At 42.8% G+C, this 15263-nt stretch overlaps 1 protein-coding gene across 1 annotated transcript in view; it reads left to right on the top strand.

Moving 5' to 3' along the window:
* Positions 1-15263, top strand: part of GRM3 (glutamate metabotropic receptor 3) — a 226606-nt gene that overhangs the window by 97989 nt on the left and 113354 nt on the right. The window lies entirely within an intron of this gene.

Genomic DNA, 15263 nt, shown 5'->3' with positions numbered 1-15263 from the left:
ACACACACACACACACGTACATACACACGCACATGCACACACACGTGCGCACACACACCGGCTGACATGGAGCCACCGTTCTCATATACACACACTCAGATTTGTCTTTTCCCACCATCCCTAGTGGAGAAAATACTATGTGAATACCATAAACTCTTTTCTCCAACTTAAAATGTGTGAAAGTTTATCAGTTATCATCAGTAATGGCCCCCCACGTTTTGTTCAAATGGTTGGAGGGGATTGAGTCAATGGAGCAGGGAGAACAGTCTTTCTTTATTTGCATATGAAACTAGATAAAAGTTTCTGTGTGATAGTCAATTTAATCTGCAAGGGACCACAGAAGTTTGGAAAGAAATGATGTTAAAATAGCTGGAATGGAAAAGAGCAACCAGCCACCCCTGTGGTTATCCTGCCTCCTTTAGGCTTCAATATTCCTTCAACAGTAAATATACCTGGCTCTAAGTGCTGCATTCCTCAGTACAAGGAAAGTCTCTATGCAAAACAGTTATCCTTACAGATATCCCATATAATCAGAAATTGCCTAAGTCAGACGAAAAATACCCCACCAGTTGGCATTGTACTTTCAAAGATGCTTCCCTCTGACCTCTAATTGATGGTGACTTCTAATTTTTCAGTATCAAGTTGGTCTTCTCCTTTACCTCCATGGTTAAATATTTGCTAATACACATGCAAATAGTTATTAATGCTAGAAAGATCTGACCTGTAGCAAATCTTTCAGATACACAGATTTTTATATTTTTCAGTGCCTATTTGGCAGGCCCTCATTTGGTCTCATAACACTCGGCAAAGTAGGCATTATACACAAAATGTTCAGAAAAGGAAACCGAGTCCTAGAGCAGCCAGCTCCATGAATTACTAGTTCATCCAACTAGTAAGCAATGGAATGTGAGATTCAAATAAAACAGCTTATCTGTTTAAGACACCACACCGTCTTTTACAAAGAAAAAGAACCTCTTGTAACAGCACTACACAGTTACCATTTTACTATTAAAGACTCTGATGTGCACATTCTTATTTTATACAGATAGTTATAATGCCTTGCAGAAGACCTTAAAATTTCTTAATAACACTCTCATAAACCACATGTTCATCCTTAAAGCACCTCAACAAGAAAAGCAGCACAGGGATTAACCGTATTTACAGAGGAGGAACAGAGTTTTAGAGAAATGTAGGCTTGCCCAGAGCTATATGGTCATTAAGCAGTGAAACAGAACTAACCCCAGCTCTTCCCGGCTTACTTCTCCCACCATGTCTGAAAGTGCTGTGAGCTAAATTAAGTTTCAAATTCTGTCTGAATTGTACTAAGAGATATAGGATAGGCTATATGATACAGAAAAACACTTACATGGTAATGAAGAGGCTAAGGGTCGGGGGCAAAGGCTGATAGAAACTTATGGGAAGTACATGAAGATCCTTGTGGGCTGGCAGGTAGGCAAAGGAGGAAGAGATTTTCAAGGTTATCTCCAGGGGCCATGTGCTGGTTCATTCTACCTGCAGGCAGGAGGTGAATCTTAACTCATCAGAAGGGGAAGAAGGCAAGGAGTTCTTCTTCAACTAAAGGTCAATCTGACTGTCATAGCTGCCAGTCTGTGAAACATTTATTGGGATGATGTAACAAACAAATCCCAAAAGGGATCACGTCCCAACACACAACAAAGTTCTATTTTGCTCAAGTAAATTCCACCTGGGAATTTTTGTTGGACAGGTGGCATCTCATGCTTAGGGTCAAAAGAGACCCAGGTACTTTTCCTATATGGCTCTCCATCTTTGCATGTGGCTTCCAAGATCCCATGTTTGTTTTCAGTTCAGTCAGGAAGGGAAAAGAGCATGGAGTATATCCCATGGGGAGGTTTACGTAAGCCATATTCCACTCATTTTCCATCGCCTGAATTGAGTCACAGGAAGCTGGGATAGCTCTTGTTGTTGTGCACTCAAGAAGAGGAGGAATATGGTGAACTCTCCCACTACTCTACTGTACCATATTCTCTTCTTTTGTAAACCAAAATCTGCATATGAGAGTTTCTTTAAAATTGAATCCGTATCTCATGAAATCCTCTTGATAGGCTCAGAGAAATAGTACTTATCTTTACTATTTTAACAGAAGTCCTAAACACTGTTACTAGGGCCCAACAAGAATACCAACCATTTGATTCCATTTCAAAATGGTAATTGCTGTGGTTCATAAATAAATGGCCAAACTCACCTGCTAGTAAGATTTTCATTTAGCATGAAAACAGAAACAAGCAAAGCCTTGGGCTTGAGAGGATGGACTCAGGAGAGGGAAAGCCCCAGATCTGAATCCTGACCATGCCTTTTACTGGTGATAGCTCATGTTTAATAAGTGCTTTCTAAGAACCAAGCCAGTGCTTAGCACTTCCCATGCGTTATCATAGTTAACCTTCACAGCAACACTTGGAGAGCAGATTTCATGGATGGCATTAGAGCCTGAGTCACTTGCCCAAGGACACAACAGGATACAGAACGAGGCTCAGACCTGAAGTCTGAGATTCCAATTCTGTGCTTTTCTGGCATTTACTGAACCTCTCTGAACACTGGCTACTTCACTAATAAAACCTACCTCAGAGATTTGTTGCAAACAGTAAGTAAATGAGCATGTATGTAACACATTGCCACGCACATAATGAAGGGCTCCATTTGTTACAATTCGTAAGCACAGGAAACAGCTACTTTCTCAAGAGGAGCTTCCATCTCCTATAGCTTCCTTTGTTCACCTTCAAAAAATTTATCTGAGAAAAATTTAATAAATTTATGACACATCCACTTGAGACACGGCGAGCTGCAGAAATTTACCAAGGGGCAGCTTTGTTTGTAGTTGATAAGGGTTCCAGCAGCCCTTGCAGGGACAGGCCATAGTACAAAATAAATAGGATCTTTAAAGCAGCTATAGAAGCAAAGAAGATGAAATATAAGGGCAAATCTATAATCAAACAGTCAGCAGTGGCTGATCTATCAATCTCTAAGCTGGCAGATGAGAAGAATAAATACTCTCATTATGAATTCAGCGTGCCCCACTTAGTTCTACATGAAATCTGTGGTGCCCATATTCTGCACCACTTAGATGCTCCTTTGTCAGATTTGACACAAGAACATTTCCCAGATTTCAAAGTTTCGCTCCGCTGGGAACATTCTGTAGGCAACAGCGTGGCAGTGCATTTAGCCTCCCTGGTTGAATGGCAAGGAGCTAAGGGCAGGAAGGAGCCACATATTTCTTTCTTTGCGAGGCTCAGTGCCAAGAGAGCAGAGGGTCGGGAAGCAGGGATTGAGTGATTTCACACTCACCCTCCATCCTTAAGCATTATCCTTCCTCATCTGACTCGGCTGCTCCCAGAAAGAACACATAATAGAACTATACTGGGAGATGCCAAAGCCACACATTTAGGCTAAGTACAATGCATGGATGCTTTCGAGCAAAGTCAAGGAGAACAGAGGGCCATGTTCACGTGAGGAAACCAGTCTGACGGGGGCAGAGGTTACTTTTTAGGATGCGAGATGGAAAGCCGAATTAATTCTGAGTCTCACATAATGACAGAACTTGAAATTCAGATATAAAGCCAAACCTTCTGCTCTTTAATACATAATCTCAACATATTTCATCTCCCCACCTTGCCTGTGAAGCAGATGTTCTTTTCCACATTTTACAGATGAGGAAACCAACACTCAGAAGTTAAATAACTCGCCCAAGAGGACATATTTTATACGCGTCAAAAAAGTCATTTTTCCTCTGAATCCACTCTCCTAATGCGGTAGGCACTGAGGTACAATAGAAGGTTTTTGAACTTGCCAACTCAAATGCCTTCTAATTCCATGATTCATGGTCAAAGTGTAGCCTAGAATATCATGCACTTCCACAGATTTACAGAATGTGCCAACAGTTTAAATGCTATCACCATTTCCTGACCCCACCTTTATCAGATGGCAGAGTTGTAGGTGAAGGGCAATCATGTTCCTCAGGGAGGTACATCTGGGCCTTTCCATCCTGAGACGTCATTTGGGCATCTTTGCCCACCTCTTAGACCAATGTTGCTCTTCCCACCCATACACCATGTAGTCGGAACTCCCCGGAGCCTTTCATCTCCCTGCTCCTCTTAGATCTTTCTGGAGCATTTCACATAATAAATCATTTAACCGACAGTAATTCAAGGTCCTACCAACAGACGAAATCAGCCAAAAATGAAAAAAAACAAAAACAAAAACCTCATAAAAACTGCCAACAGTGAGAACAGTCAAGGAAGAGTCAACATACAACAGTAGGTGTATTCTGTGAATACAATGAATAGAAAGGCTTTGGTCAATTATCACTTCCTACTGAAATCAGACCCACACTACCCATAAATGTCCACCATAACTAAGGGCCATAATGAACGAGCAAGAAAACGGCCCAGCCTACAGAGCAGCCGCCTGTAGTTCCTGATCCATGAGGATTAGATAGGTCCCTTAAAGTGATGAACTGCCAATCGTTGCGCCCAACCACAAGGCAAGGGAGGATCAGTACTTCCAGGCCAATGACTGTGTGCTACCATTCCGCCAAAGGCATCACTGAAACCTGAGCAAGCAGCTTTAGTCAGAAACTGACACCAAAACAGTCTTTAGAAAATTAAAAGAGGGGCGCCTGGGTGGCTCAGTCAGTTAAACGTCTGCCCTCAGGTCATGACCCCGGGGTCCTGGGATGAAGCCTGCTTCTCCCTCTCCCCCTGCTTGTGCTCTCTCTCTCTCTCTCTGTGTCAAGTAAATGAGTAAATAAAATCTCTAAAAAAAAAAAAGTTAAAAGAAGAATCAGAAATCATGTATAATTCTATTTCTAGGAGGCAAAAAAAAAGAAGTGAAAAAAATTTCTAATTTTGATAATAGATTTTAACTTGCCACATTTGGATGGAATGAGACAGGAAGGGTCTTAACTTTACCTGCAGAGAGCCGTCCAGAACGAGCAGCACACACGCTACTAACTGGAAACTTGTTGAAAACACCATGAACTCCAAAGCTCCCGCCAGATCTCCTTAAATAGAAACTCTGTGGGTGGAGCCTGCAATCTGTGGCCCAAGGAGTCCCCCAGGTGATTCTGATCATGCTCAAGTTTGGTAACTACTGAATTAAGACAAGCTGAATACCCCTTTTAAACCTTAACTAAAGTAAAATCAGGGCCAAAAGCACAAACAGAAGACAGAATAGGTCAGTTTATTACCTAGGACAAAACCGTAAATGGTTAAAAGCCCTTTCTACCAGTTTGTGTTGTTTGACAAGGTACAGATCCTCATTCCTTTCTCTGGCTTCCTCATCCCTAAAATGGGAATAGAAATATCATCTAGTCCACTAGGATAGTATGAGGATTAAGCAAAATAATGCTTGTAGTCATGAAATGTAAGCGACACAATTGTAAGCATTCAAAAATATTAGCTGTTTTTATTAAAAGTTCAAATTAACGCCAAAAACAAAACATCCAAACCTCAAGGAAATGCCCACAGGTGTAATCAGATTTAAGCAAACCAAATGTAAATGAGAAAATTTACAAATTAGGAGAAAAAGCAACCAAATATAAATTAGGAAAATAACATACCAATATAAAAAAGAAACTTTACGAACTAGGGAATTGCACGTGGTGACGCGCATGAAAATATCCCAACTATGAAGGGAGTAACAGGAGGGGTGGTTAATGAGGTCTAATGACCATTCCATCCATCCAGCTTCCATTTGGAGGAGGAACAAGTCATTGTAAACTGCCTTTAGGGTAACTAATTCTGGGAATAACTCATGCTCTCTCAACCTGGAAAATCAAAACTGGGGAGCAGAAGATAAGATAAAATATCCCATGGCCATATTCTCTTGGTTCAAAAATGGCAACCAAGGGGCACCTGGATGGCTCAGTTGGTTAAGCATCGGACTCCTGATTTGCGCTCAGGTCAGGAGATCATGCCCCACCTCGGGCTCTGAGCTCAGGGCGGAGCCCACTTAGGATTCTCTCCCTCCCTTTCCCTCTGCCACCCCCACCCCTGCAGGCCCATGTGCGCTCTCTCTAAAAAACAAAAAACAAAAATGGCAACCATGTCCATTTAAAAAGCAAGATCTTTTTGATAAAATTTTTCAAGCAGCAAGTTCTGTTGCCAGTAAAAAATATAAAATAAGACCCAACAAAAATAAAAAGATAGATCTCTGCTTATTCAAAATCAAGTTTCAGAAGAAAGTTTGTAACCCAAAATCAGCTGAATTTTTAAAAAAGATCGTAAGGAAATATCAAGAAATAATTCAAGATTTAAAACTGAAATTATGGCAGAAATAGGCTGAGAGGTGATTTTGGGGAAGCAAGAAAGCCACTCTTAAAAATACTTGGGTCATTTCAAAAATCAATCTTATAACTGACTGAAGACTTGGAAAAGCAGAAAGAAGTCTTTTGCAAGGACTTCCAACTCACTGACTTCATTCATCCAGAACCTGCCTTGATTGATCTCTCATGTTCCTCCCAGAGCGACGGAAATGATTTTCACCTCATCCATTTTTCCCTGTGGCGCTCTATTCTTTAGCACATTGTGAGCATGTCAGCTGGAAATGTACAGATCAACTGTCCAGTCCATGTCTAATTCAACCTTTGCAGGTACATGAAGGAGGTAACATATGTATATGTGTGGACTGACCTTGGCAGTCAGGCAAAGAGAAAACAGTCATCTCTGGCCCACCGTTTCCCCCTCCTGCAGGGTTTTCCAGAGCCCTTTCCACCCAGACCTTGTGAAAGCAGGGAAAAATTTCATTCATTTGAAAAAATAGTCTGCATTACGGAGCAGAGATAAATGTGCTCTCGAGTAACTGTGCAGGACAGGTGGTAGAGGTAGTAAGTGAATGTTCCCACCCAGGTATGTTGAGTTATCTTTGAAGAAAGGTGTTTCAGAAGATGAGCCAGTGGGAGAGATGGTAGAATTAAGTTCCAGTTTCAGCTCTGCTCATGCTTTGCTACCTAAGATAAATTCATTCCTGCCTCTGGACCTATTTCTGCATCTTTAAAGTTGGAAGAGTAAGTTGTATCCGTGGATTCCAAATCCAGAGACTTATAGAAGTCTTTCAACGATATTTTTGGGTGCCATCCCAGATCTTTTTCAAAAGAATCACAAGAAATAGGGCCCAGGATAGCTATTCTCAAAAAAAATTCAGCTCTGTAGTGGTTTGTAAGTTACTGGATTAGATGATCACTCAAGACCGTTTTTATCATATATGTTATATGCCCAGGGTTGGTTTGTCCTCTAAATAAAGGATAGAGAAGATATGACTTTTATTTCCCCAAAAAACTTTAAATGTAAAGAAGAAGCAGTACTCCTTCGTTGTTCTGGTTATCTCTTACTGAGTACCAAGCCACCTCAAAACTGAATGGTTGAAAATTACATTCATTGTTTCCCATGAATCTGCAATTTCTGCAGAGCTTGGTGGAGACAACTCATTTTCTCCATAAATTACATCTGGGGCAGCTCAAGACTGGGGGCTGGAATCACCTAAAGATTTGTTCACGTCTGGTGGTTGCTACAGGATGTCTGCTGGGACCTGGCCTAAGTGCTACCAGCTGGAACTCTGCCACATGACCTCTGCATGTGGCTGTGTAGCTGCTTCACAGCAGGGTGTCTGGGCTCTAACGCTGAGCATCCCTAGAAAGAGGAAGTAGCAAGAAGCCTCATCACTTCTCACAGCCTAGCGTCAACTAGGTCACACAGCAGTTTCTGCCTCATTCTCTTCATGAGGAAGTCACAAAATCCTGCCAAGGTTCAAGGGGAGGGACCGCAGACCCCAACTCTTGAGGATAGAGTGGCCCAGTTCTGGAAGAGCATGGGGGACCAGAAATCTTTTTGGAAAATAAAATCTGCCATCCCAATGAGTGACACAGAAGATTATGATGGAGAATAATCTCCGATTATGGCTGGAGAGGAGCCATATAGGAGATTATAAAAGAAATTGAAGAGTTTAGATATCCTGAGTAGGAAATTGAGCCTTTGAAGGGTTTTGAGTAAAGATTTCTTTGAGCAAAGGACATACTGAATTCCACCCCAGCGGGAGAGGTACATTGTGAATAAAGGTGAGCTTTGTAAAGTGCTTTAGGGGACGTGTTTTATAGGCCTGGAGAACTCAGTTCTAGTTCTTCTCTGTGACTTCTTACCATCTCTTCAGCTGTACATTTCAAAAGGAGGAAAATGGAAGCACTTTGGTGTATCTACTATATGCCAGACATTTCGAATGTATTCTTACGTGAACAGCACAAGAACAATCACAGGCCAGTACTACTCTCCCCCCTGGACAGAGGAGGAGACCCAAGCACAGAAACATTAAACTGGACCAAAGTCAAATAGCTTGTAGTTCACCGAGCCATGATTAAAGCCCAAGTCTGTCTGCCTACCGAGCAAAGATTTCTCTCATTACGTCATACTCATGACCGTGTCAGGTCATGTCAGTGATGGCTCCACCATTCTAAAGACAAAAATGACATTTTATGCAACATGATAAATAATGTAGTAGTCCCTCCCTCCATATGCTTTAATGTCAGGTAATGGAAAATGAAAGCAACAGAAAATTTCAGATAAAATTCTCTGCTTTGGGCTTAGAATAAGGACCTTTCTGAGAGATACCGGCAAGGCAGAAGCTATATCCCATGATCCACTATCTGTAATATGGTCTTCCCCCATCCACACACAGAGACACCCCTAAGTGACTCAGGAAAATATATTCTCTGAAGAACCCAAAGAAAACCACAATAAGTTAGGGGAGAATTTGTAGAGACTTTATGGTCCTTTATTATTCCCTTTCTATCAAAGAGTGTTCATACCTCATGTTACTTCTCCCTTGAAGCTGCATATAGTGTTCTTATTCTGAAATTCAATCTGCAACCTTGACCCCACCTCATCCTGTGTCCAGGGACAAATCAGAAGGCTGATAATGCTAGTTTTTTGAACTTCTATAGCAACTGTTCACTCCTAGGCATCTAAAATGTCCTCTATTTATTGAAAAAAAGTTTGTGATATTACTCTTGCCAGTAGAATTTATATTCTAATAAGAGATTTGTGGGTATAAAGAATAAATCTAGGGGCACCTGGGTGGCTCAGTCGTTAAGCATCTGCCTTCGGCTCAGGTCGTGATCCCAGGGTCCTGGAATCGAGCCCCGCATCAGGCTCCCTGCTCCGCAGGAAGCCTGCTTCTCCCTGTCCCGCTCCCCCTGCTTGTGTTCCCTCTCTAGCTGTCTCTCTCTCTGTGTCAAATAAATAAATAAAATCTTAAAAACAAACAAACAAAAAGAATAAATCTAGCAATAGGATTGCAGACCTAATATGGGGCTGGGAACCAGGTTTTCCGTGGGTTGGAAGGGAGTGGTAGCACCCCCTCCAAATTTATCATATATACACTAAAGCATGAACATATTTCAAGTCTGACCCAAACCACTTCCATATGTAGTTCCTCGAAAAGAGAGCTGGCTGAGAAAATGGTAATAAGATATTCCACAGTAACTTTTTTTTAATAATTACAGAGCAATATCTGTATCCATGAGCAATATCTCACTTAAATTCACAAACAACATTTCAAGGTAGGCGCTATTAGCATTATCTTACAGATGAGAAAACTGAGACGCAAAGAGGAGTTTAAGATCTTACAGCTACTTGGCAATGTTAGTGCCCCAGTTTAGCCCCTCTCCCTGTGAGTCTGTGACAAAAAGCTCCCCCCCCCCCCCCATTATGGGCACTGCACCCCCCTGCCTCCCCAGGAGCACAACTCACACACACACACACACACACACACACACACACACCACTAAGAGGATGTTTGTGGCTTAGAGGGACCCAAGCACCACATTAGGAAATGCTAAAGCTTCTCTTGGAGGAGTCCAGTAGCAGAAAGGCAGTCCCGAAACTCTTGCCCTCTGTAGCAGCCTCATGTCATATTGTGTCCCAGGTATTGTGGGGCCTTGAAAAAATTGCAGGGGGCTATGTTGTTAACGCTAATCTGTGGTGGAGATCATGAAGAATTTCCCACTGCTTAGGCCCCAACAAGAGGAAGGAGTATGAGGTTCAGAAGCAGGAGTAGCGAAGGTTCCCCCACAAACCACTTGCCAAAGGTTCCAACAAGAGAGGAGCCAGGGAAGTTCCCAACCTCCTGTTCCCATATCTGCACCCCAAGGGTGTCAATGGGCACCAGCCTCTCAGAGGTGAGGCGCTAACTCCTACTCTCTGTTGACATTCTGGTGCAGGAACAGCTGAATAAGGGGCTGAATATGCTCCTAAGGAACTTACTAGGAACTCCAGTCTGGTGACCAAAACAAGAGCAGAGATAGATTTTCTATATCACTGAATATGCTATGCCTTACAAAAGATACAAGGAGAGCGCTCTTGCAAATGTATGGATTGGAGTCCCGCAGAAGCAGAAATGGGCTCTGCTTTATTCCTCCTGCCCAGGCCCTGGGTCTCCTGTGGGTTCCCTTTGCTGTGGCCAAATCTGGGTGCCCTGCCTGTCTTGGCATTTCATGGCCCAGGGTGATTAGTAGCTGATTTATGATGAGAAGGAAGGCCAGGCTCTCTCATTTGCATATTTTACCTTATGGAAATTTCCCTTCCATCTCATAACTCTCCCAGTGCTGGCATTTGGGTCATTTTCTTCTCCAGTTGGATTTGTTAAAGAGCCACAAAATGTCTGGGCGTTTGGCCACAGCAGAGGGGCAGGAAATGCTTGACTGAGATAAAGTGTATTTGACTTGGCAGGTGTGCCCAAAGCCCCTGAAGGCAATGGGATGTATGCGTTATCTCATTATTCACAGCCCTGCTGCTGGGGCAGAATGGGACATTGGCCCAAGGATAGGAAAAGGCCGCTCTCATTTTAGCCTTGGCCTACCTTGGAGAAGGCAGACCTGGATGTCGAACATCACCCTCCAAACTGGGAAACTTGGACACCAGAAAATCTGACGAAAACAGTCAGGAAGGTGAAAACAATATTAACCAGAAATCTTTCCCAGACACCTGCAGCCACCGCGGATCCAGGGCTTACAGCCACCTCACTCTGTGACCTTGGAGAAGTCACACAGCCTTGCTACACCTTCAATTCCAGCACGACAGGAATGCCTTCCTGCAGAGCTGCCCACCGAGAACTTAGGAAACTAAGAAATTGAACCACTGGAGTGAAAAGTTTGTGGAAAAAATCTGCTATCTCATCATTACAGTAAAATGGATGCCTACCTAATTCTTTTTCCTTTCCTCCCCTCTCTTTCTTTTCTTCTCTTTGCCAACAATACAAAGCTTCTTCTGGGTACGCATCAAACGTTAAATATTTTTCGGTAGTATTGAGTTCCTGAGCACATTTTTCTAATATTCTCATTTTGTTCTCTAGCCTTTATTTTATGACCAATTCATTTGTGTTCCATCCTTGGAGGGAGGGGGGCAGACAAACGAGAGAATGGTGGGCTGGGCTTACTGTAACCCTACCCTTGAGAAATCCGTCAAATATATGACTGGTAGAGGGTCAGCCACGGATAGAAAAAAATGTATTTTTGGAATGACTTCAGTGAAATTTATGCCGGACTGGGGAGGAGAGTGAAGTTAAAGAAATAGACTGCTAAAATTCCAGAAATAATTGTCAACATTAAATTGAGGATGGAAAAAAAAAATGTGCGAGTTAAAGTATACCTTAGAAATCATTCAGTCCAACCCCTTTGCTCTACAGATTGGAAAACGAAAGCTCAAGAGACTGTCCAAGGTCACATAGTTCATCAGCAGCCAGCCATGGCCTTCCTCACCTTTGTTTCTCCTTCTAGGCCAGGATGAATGCCTCACCTGATGGATTTGCTAATGCCAAAATCAGGAAAGCTGATTGCATGGGGCTTCTATCACTGTCCTCAAAGAGAATACGGGACAAAGATCCAGTGGTACTTTTAGTGATTCTTAGATGAAGTAGAACACTTGGAGTCAGCTTCTTTGAATAAGTCTTGGCAGACATCATGCAACTTTGGCCTGACAAAAATTAAAAAGAGCCAAGCGCCCCATAATAGCTTCCAATTCTAATGTCGACTCTGCGCTGATCTTGCAGACAGAGCACAGCAAAGACCACCAACACCTTTCAATGGGGACAACACGCTCAAAGAGGACTTCGGAGTCATAAACTCAGTTCCAGTTCTGGCTCCAATTTCAAGTGATTTAATAACATGGACAAGACCACTCACTGTTCTCAGCCCTCAGAGGAGCTGGAAGAGACATTTTAGAAGTTTGCTTCCACATAGAAGTGTCCACGATTCCATTATGCATCCAATTATCCCAAGAAAAATTTAAGCAGGTCAGCCTTGAGCCAGGCAGTGAAAAGTTAGCACCCACACCAGCTTCACTAAGTTTCAGTACACTCCACCAAACTGTGTCTCATCCATAAAACATGGTCTCTGTTACAGCTTCTAAACCCTCCCTAACATGTATCAAAACAGAAATGATAATGCACCTTCTAATATCTAGGGGATAATTGGGATTTCAAAGCTATTATTTTAAAAGAAAATCGACAGATTTATTTTTCTCTATTTCAGGCCTATTTTCTGGGAGCCCATTTTATCTCATAAAATGGCTTTTCCATGGGCAATCGTGATATTTAATATCCTCAGTCTTCTACATAAATCAAAGCCTCTTTTCTCCTTATAGGTGTGTTCTCTGGACACTCTCATTTGTCCACATCATTAGGTACCGAAGAGTTTCAGCCTCAAGCACATTCCACAGAGTCCAGGTATAACCTCAACACAAGTACCTAAAGAGATCAATAAAAACCTCAGGAAGACTCTGTTGGAATATCTCGGTATCATCAGCTCTGGCTGCCAGCTCAGCTCTACCCGTTTCTCGCTCCTGCGTCCCACCGCGGTCACATCCTAAGTGGTAACGATCTCAAATACCAACACAGTGAGGGGAACTATCATCCACTGTTTTTATTAATGATTTCTTCAAGATCCCGTCACAGTCCAATAAACATGGAGTTGTTCAATGTGGTGGTTCCAAAAGCAGCTAATAGCAGGATGTCATTTGGAGCAGCTCGGGCTCACTTACAAAACCCTCGCTCCGTTAATTGTGATTTCACGGCCCACTGAACAGCACCGGCCCGAGCGAGCGCTTGTGGCGGGAGCAGTTAGCGTTCTGCGCTCTGGGGCGCGCCCCTCTCCACTGTTGTTTTTCCTGTCGCCCCTGCGGTTGACTTGTCCTTTTTCAAAAGCCCAGTATAGTGAAGTAGCAGCAGCCTTTTCTTTTTTCTTCACCTGTCAGGAGACAGCCTGTGGATACACCTGTCATCTTGCTTTTGGCTTTTGTTTTAACCTTTCACTTTTTCACCATTGTCCTCAGGGCAGAAGCATGTGGCCAATGTGTGCTTTCTTTCTACAGCTGGCTGCCCTTGATCCCTGGGATTGAACACTAGAATACCTCCTTCTCTGCCTTGGCTCACCCACACCAATATCTTGCCCCCCCCCTTTTCTTTTAACCTAACTGTCCCCTCGGGAAAGGACATGATTTTCTAATGGAAGAAATCTGTCAGCAGGAATTCCAAATCATTTCGGGGAAAAGTAACAGGTCTCCATCTAGAAGAACATATTCGAAGAAACTTGCACAGTATGTTACATACTCAGATGTTCCCAAATGCGTACTACATACAGACGAGATTTTATCCATAGCTGGGATCCTAGCCTAAGTTTTATTTATTTATTTTTTAAGATTTTATTTATTTATTTGACAGAGAGAGACAGCGAGAGAGGGAACACAAGCAGGGGGAGTGGGAGAGGGAGAAGCAGGCTTCCTGCGGAGTAGGGAGCCCAATGCGGGGCTCGATCCCAGGACCCTGGGATCATGTCCTGAGCCGAAGGCAGATGCCCAACGAATGAGCCACCCAGGCTCCCCCTTACCTAAGTTTTAAAGCCACACTTCAGGGGCGCCTGGGTAGCACAGTCAGTTAAGTGACCGACTCTTGGTTTTGGCTCAGGTCACGATCTCAGGGTCGTGAGAATGAGCCCCACATCAGGCTCCCTGCTTAGCACAAAGTCTGCTTGAGACTATCTTGTCCTCTCCCTCTACCCCTCTGCCCCCCACCCTGTGCTCTCTCTAAAAATAAATAAACAAATCTTAAACAACAACAACAAAAAAAGCCAGACTCTAAAAGAGGGATCTCCTTACATCATAGAACTCAGATTCTTCATATGAAAATTGAGAAGATCAAGGGTCAGGCTCAGTGATTTCTAAGGCTTTCCTACTAAAATATCTTATAACCCACTAATACTCAAATTTTAAAAACAAATATACACATCTCATTGTGATGCAGAGAATAGTGACCATTTGGAGAAAGAGGCAGTGGAACTAGTGAAAGAAGAACTATACTGTGAAATTTCTCATAGAATTAGACCACTGTCCCGTTGTTCGCTAGTTGTCATAAAATCAGCTCAAAGCCCTAAAAAGAAGCCTAATCTTGTCCTTTTGTCTCACCCATGACAAAGATAGTGGCATTGTTCTTGCAATCCATATGCCAAGTCTCCACAGCTCTAATATGCATTCCAGAAGAGCATGAGAGGGCAAATGTTTAAGAATTTGTTTCGGTCAACATGCAAACACTGTTTAACGTACTCAGATGCCAACATTCAAGGGATTTCAGGTAAAAATCTATGCAACATCAGTAATATTGAAGGAAATCCATATGCCCATTCTTTGGGCAGTTTTCACTAAAATATATAACTAAAATTTGATATTCTCATCAAAAAAAAAAAAGCTCATTTTCTAATTCTTATTACCACTACAAGTTTTCCACCTAATGAAGAAATAACGTTTTCAAACAAAATCTGCTTTCCCCTGGGTACTCCGTTTTCCTCTGGGTGTCATCCTTTGGGCGACATGTGTGTGTCCCACCACAGATCCCATCAAGCAGCAGCCCTCCCATTGTGAAATGGGTCACTGGTCGGATGTAGCGGGAGATGCTTGGCTAGTTTCGCATCCATACCGCTGGGACCATTTTGCCTACAGTTTCACAGCAATTGCAGTTCAGGGCTTTCAAAATTCCCCAAGGTTATTACTCCATATGTATGCTAAACAGCAGGGTGTAAATGTCTTGTGCTAAGCCACAAGTTAAAGAAACATCTGGACGGTGGATGGAGTTGGCTCTGAAGACGGCCCCGATGAGACGACTAATAGATGCCAGGTGTGGAAACAAATTCATGTCCAAAGTTCCCTGCCATGGTTAGGATCATTTCAAAATGTCATGGCCTAGAGGAAAGGGTC

The sequence above is a fragment of the Phoca vitulina genome, unplaced genomic scaffold, assembly GCF_004348235.1.
Source record: "Phoca vitulina isolate PV1807 unplaced genomic scaffold, GSC_HSeal_1.0 scaffold4, whole genome shotgun sequence".
Lineage (NCBI taxonomy): Eukaryota > Metazoa > Chordata > Mammalia > Carnivora > Phocidae > Phoca > Phoca vitulina.
This window is presented reverse-complemented; position numbering and strand designations above follow the sequence as displayed.